The following is a 6,000-nucleotide window of genomic DNA, read 5'->3' on the forward strand; positions in this document are numbered from 1 at the left end:
GTACCGAGTCTGGTTCCGTCGCTCTGAGATAGCCAGGCTTGAAATTTACCCTGCTTTAAAAGGGAAAAGTGGAGGGGGTGTCTACATGATTGGTGGGGTCTGCATGTCCTTGCTAATTTATCTTTGGGGCAAAAGTCTCAAGGAGAACATTCTATTCTTATCTTCTAGGGAGAAAGCAAGCAGTGTTTACAGAAGCCAAATGGACAAGTTAACATATAGCTGAGGAGGCAGGGGGTTACAGGGTGTGCAGTTTCAAGATAAACATTGTATCCGCCAGGTGCAGAGCTGAAACAATTAGTGCATTAGTGTAATTTCATCTTATCTAGTTTCTAAGACATCTTCAATAAACTAGTCTAAATTTGGGGAATTCCAAGAGTCGGGCGATAGGCAGCAGGTTAAACGCCCATGGCGCAAAGCGCAAGGACCTGTGTAAGGATCCTGGTTCAAGCCCCCGGCTCCCCACCTGCAGGGGAGTCACTTCACAGGCAGTGAAGCAGGTCTGCAGGTGTCTATCTTTCTCTCCCCCTCTGTCTTCCCCTCCTCTCTCCATTTCTCTCTGTCCTATCCAACTACAACGACATCAGTAACAACAATAATAACTACAACAATAAAACAGGGGCACCAAAAGGGAAAATAGATATTTTTTAAAATTTGGGGTAATTCCATTTTCTCACAAAATAAAATTTTTTTAAATGAGGAGTCAGGCGGTAGCGCAGCGGGTTAAGTGCACGTGGTGCGAAGTGCAAGGACCAGAGTAAGGATCCCGGTTGGAGCCCGGGCTCCCCACCTGCAGGGGAGTCTGCTTCACAAGTGGTGAAGCAGATCTGCAGGTGTCTGTCTTTCTCTCCCCATCTTCCCCTCCTCTCTCCATTTCTCTCTGTCCTATCCAACAACGAGAACATCAATAACAACAATAATAACTACAATAATAAAACAACAAGGGCAACAAAAGGGAATAAATAAATTCTAAAAATTTTTTAAATGTTGAAATACTCTCAAGATATTGTGTCCTTTGGGACAAAATGGATGGAACTGGTGGTGATTATGCTTAGCAAAATTAGAGATGAGAGACTGGGAGGGGGTGTCGCACCGGTTAAGTGCACATACTACCATACTTTAGGGTGGTGGATCTAGCCCCTGCTCCCCACCTGTAGGGAGGATACTTCACCAGCGGTGAAGCAGGGTTGCAGGTGTCTCTCTCTCCCTGTCTCCCCTCCCTTCTCAATTTCTCTCTGTTCTGCCCTATCAAGTATGAAAGAGAGAAACAAAAGAGAATAAAAGGAGAAAGGAAAGATGACCACTGAGAGTGGTGGATTCCTAGTGCTGGCACCGAGCCCCAGCAATAACCCTGGAGGCAAAAATGAATAAATAAATAAGATGAAAGATTTGGTTTCACTCATATGTGGAATCTAGAACTGATACACATGAACTTGCAAAGAAAAAAAAAAATGAAGCCAGCAAGCAAACTTTCTAAAACTTTCAAGAAGGGTCTCAAGGTAGAAAGAAGATAGATCAGGCAAAACAATGATTATGTAAATAGGCCATAGTGTCAGCAATGGAGGATGGAGCAGGAGGACTGCCTATGTCTTCACTATTCTCAAAGCAAACACTGCTTTAGCAAACTGGTCTGTCTGTGGTTCAGAATCAAGAGGAAAGGGGAAGGAAGCCAGAGACCAGCATCAGTGCTTTTCAAGGAGGTAAGAGATATAAATGTCTACTTGGGGGGGGGGGGGGAAGAGGGAGAAAATAGACTTTCGGAAGAATTTCCATGCTCTTTTAAAGCTTAAAAAAAAAAATGCAAGTACTCAGTTTTATAAATAACTCTGGTAGCTAGGCTGTTTCTTTGATCACCATGGTCCTTGAGTTAGCTCAGGCATGGCATCTTTGTGTTACGCTGGTCAGGGGTTAGGTTCTGAAGGAACAGGCAGCTGCCACCAGCAACTGGGGAGAAGAGGGTGTCACCGACGGCATCACCCTGGTTCATTGGTTATTCAGAACCTTCATGCCTGTGACAGAGTGAGAGAGTTTAAAATGATGATGGGGGGGGGGGTGGGCAGCGGTAGAGCACCAGATTAAGCGCACATAGTGCTAAGTGCAAGGACCAGCACAAGGATCCCAGTTCGAGCCCCTAGCTCTCCACCTGCAGGGGGGTTGCTTCACAGGTCTTCGGGTGTCTTTCTCTCTCCCTCTCTGTCTTCCCCTCCTCTCTCAATTTCTCTCTGTCCTTTCCAACAACAACAACAGCAATGGCAACAATGACAACAACAACAATGGAAAAAAGATGGCCTCCAGGAGCCGTGGATTCATAGTGCAGGCACTGAGCCCCAGTGAGAACCCTGCAGGTGCAGGCAATAAATAAATAATACAATAATGGGAGGGTAAAGATGGCAGAAAGACAAATTGGAGATTGACAATTCTCAAGTAGAATAGGAAGAACTGTTTATTTGGGTAAATGAAAGCAAAGGAATAGACAAGACAGCTTTGGGTATTTGGAGGCACACAGTGGGAATACAGAACTTAGTTGTGGGATAGAGGAAGGAAGGAAGGAAGGAAGGAAGGAAGGAAGGAAGGAAGGAAGGAAGGAAGGAAGTCTATGATGACTGATAGCTGGCAGCTGGAAAGCTAGAGCCTGCATAAGAATTTGGGAATCACTTGGGAGAGGGGAAAAAACGGGAACTAATTGTTTGGAATGAGACTGAACCACCTCATATGAGAGGCTGTTATTTTGTGATCTGCTGAAATAGTGGAACATACAAAATAAGCAAACTGAATTTGCTAGTAAGATAAATGCATATGGGTGGTTAGGTGATAATGCACCTGGTTGAAGGCACATGTTACGTGTGCAAAGATCTGGGCTTAAAACCTCATCTCCACCTGTGGGGGGGGGTCTGATGAGCAGTGAGCAATGCTGTAGGTGTGTGTATTTCTCTCTCCCTCTCTTTTTCCCCCTTCCCTTTTAGTTTTCCTCTTTCCTAGCAAATTAAAAAAAAAAACAAAACTAGGGGCTGGGTGATGGCGCACCTGGTTGAGCACTCATGTCGCAATGTGCAAGGACCCAGGTTCAAGCCCCCGGTCCCCACCTGCAGGGGGAAAGCTTTGCGAGTGAAGCAGGGCTACAGGTGTCTCTCTGTCTCTCTCCCTGTCTATCACCCCCTTCTCTCTCAATTTCTGTCTGTCTCTATCCAGTAAATAAATAAAAATTTTAAAAAAACTAAAAAAATCAATAAGTAAAATTTAAAAGAGGGGGTTACATATGGAAAAACCTGACCTGCCAAGGTTACAATCATTCGGTAACGAAATCCTGACTCGAGTGGTGTCAATAGTAAATAGAATGGACTGGGCTATGAGCATTAACAGCTCAGTGGGTCTGACTTCAGGGCAGGATAATCCCAGCAAACAGGTGTGTCACCAGGGATCCAGTTCAGGAACCCTACTGGACAATGGAAGCACGTGGAGCTCAGTGCCTCCTCATTCAGAGTCAAATGAGCACGTCCACTCAGCACTCTGTGGTGATGAGACAAAGGCCAAATTCAGTCAGTCCTGTGGGGGTGGGGGAGGGGTGGAATCGTGCCCAACAAAGCATCCTCCCCGAGAGCAGGGGAGGACGTCACTCTCATCCTGTTCTCAAATCTCCAAGCAGGCACACAGTGGAGAGGGTGGCTGTGATGCCTCCGATCAATAGTGTTCAACCCCATGGCAGTCCTGGCTACTCAAGGTCAGGATGTGAAACACACTCAGGACTTGCTCCATCCCAGACAGTGAGTTGAAATCACATCAGTCTGTGTTGTTTTTTTTTTGGTGCCCACAGCCGAAGACCAACTCAAGTGACTCCAATTTGGAGAAAGTCCTAATAAGAGCCATTGGGCTAGTAAAGCCAAGTTGAGGAAGTTATCCTGTGACTAAGTAAAGGCTGTGTTATATTTCACTCATAAGTCTACACATATTTAGATGTCTAACCACAAGGTTTTTTTTTTTTATTTGACATATCCATACTTAAGAATAATATTTGAACATATAATAAAATGATTTCAGGGGGCTGGGCGGTGGTGCACCGGTTGAGCACACATAGTACCAAGTGTGAGGATCTGCGCAAAGATCCAGGTTCGAGCCCCCTTGCCCTCCACCTGCAGGGGGAGACGCTTCATAAGTGGTGAAGCAGGTCCGAAGGTGTCTATTTTTCTCTCTCCCTCTCTGTAGCCCCTCAACCCTCTCAATTTCTCTCTGTCCTATCCAACAACAACGACATCAATAACAACAATAACTACAACAAGAAAACAGCAAGGGCAACAAAAAGGAATAAAAAAAATTTATAAAAAATAAATAAAATGGTAAAAGTGGCCACCAAGAACAGTAGATTTCGTAGTGATAGTACCAGTCCCCAACAATATCCATCCCTGGAGGCAAATAAAGAAAATAAAAGATCATTTCACAGTCACTTTATAAAAATGTACCTGAAATTCCATGGGAGAGAGTTAGTATCTCCATGTATGTCACATACACAGGAGTTGTGAGGGGAGATATTTCCATGCGGTAGGATTACAAGGCTTCTTGTACTTGCCTCCTAAAATAAGTATAAAGTTGGGAGTCAGGCACAGTGGGTTAAGCACACGTGGTGCAAAGCTCAAGGACTGGCGTAAGGATCCCGGTTCGAGCCCCTGGCTCCCCACCTGCAGGGGAGTTCTTTCACTGGTGGTGAAGCAGGTCTGCAGGCGTCTTTCTCTCCCTCTCTCTGTCTTCCCCTCCTCTCTCCATTTCTCTCTGTCCTATCCAACAACAATGACATCAATAACAATAACGATAAAACAACCAGGACAACAAAAAAAAGGAATAAAGAAAATAAATATTTTAAAAAGTATAAAGAGGCAGCCACCTTCTACTTGTCCTGAGTGTCATGAGTTATCTCTCTCCTTACCTCCACACTTGCATGTGAAGAAACTGGCCCAGCTCTCCAGTGACTGGTTATTATTACTCTTCTAGTCTGGCAGTGGTGTCCAGTAAATCCATCATGTGACAATCTCCTAACTGTCCAGGTAGTGGGGGGGGGGAAGCTCACCTGTCCAAGCTGAATGTGCTCACGCACTTTGGGGCCTTTTTTTTTTTTTTAATTTTTAAAAAATATTCCCTTTTGTTGCCCTTGTTGTTTTATTGTTATTGATGTCGTTGTTGTTGGACAGGGCAGAGAGAAATAGAGGGAAAGACAGAGAGGGGGAGAGAAAGACACCTGCAGACCTGCTTCACCACCTGTGAAGTGACTCCCCTGCAGGTGGGGAGCTGGGGGCTCGAATCGGGATCCTTATGCTGGTCCCTGCACTTTGCGCCACCTGAGCTTAACTCACTGCGCTGCTGCCCGACTCCTGCCTTTTTTTTTCCCCTTCTCTCAGTCTTGCTAACATTCATATTTGAATTGCCTGAAATCAAGTTGCAGAGATCTTATCTTCATTTTATTGCAGTGACCTTCTTAGCTGACCCTCGAGTAATTTAGCCCGTGTCCTCATGTCCCATTAAAATCACATCAAATAAATGCAATTGGATTTTCTTTGCGTTCTGTGTGAGCTCTCCTTACCTAAACAGCTTAGCTTCTTAACTCTCAAGGCAGTTTGGATGCTGAGGCAGAAAGCCCTATTTACACGGTGTCTTCATTCATTCATTCTGTACTCGTGAGCAACTGCTACTTGGAGAGTGCAGAAATGTGTTCGCCCGACATGCTCCCAGGGTTGTGAGGAAGAACAGGTCACACATGACAGCTGGCTCTCTGATAATAGGAAATTTCCAGATTTTTAGCCCCTGGATATGCTTATAGTATGTGCTTATAATCTAACTGTGATGCATTTGTGAGCAGGCCTCAATACAGGACAGAAAAACTGAAAATATAGGAAAAGGGTTAAGAATGTGTAAAAGGAGGGCCAGGTGGTGGTGCACCCAGTTGAGCACACACGTCACAGTGCACAGGGACCCAGGTTCAAGCCCCTTGTCCCCACCTGCAGGGGGAAAGCTTTGCGA

The sequence above is a fragment of the Erinaceus europaeus genome, chromosome 3 (genome assembly GCF_950295315.1).
Source record: "Erinaceus europaeus chromosome 3, mEriEur2.1, whole genome shotgun sequence".
NCBI classification, from domain to species: Eukaryota; Metazoa; Chordata; class Mammalia; order Eulipotyphla; family Erinaceidae; genus Erinaceus; species Erinaceus europaeus.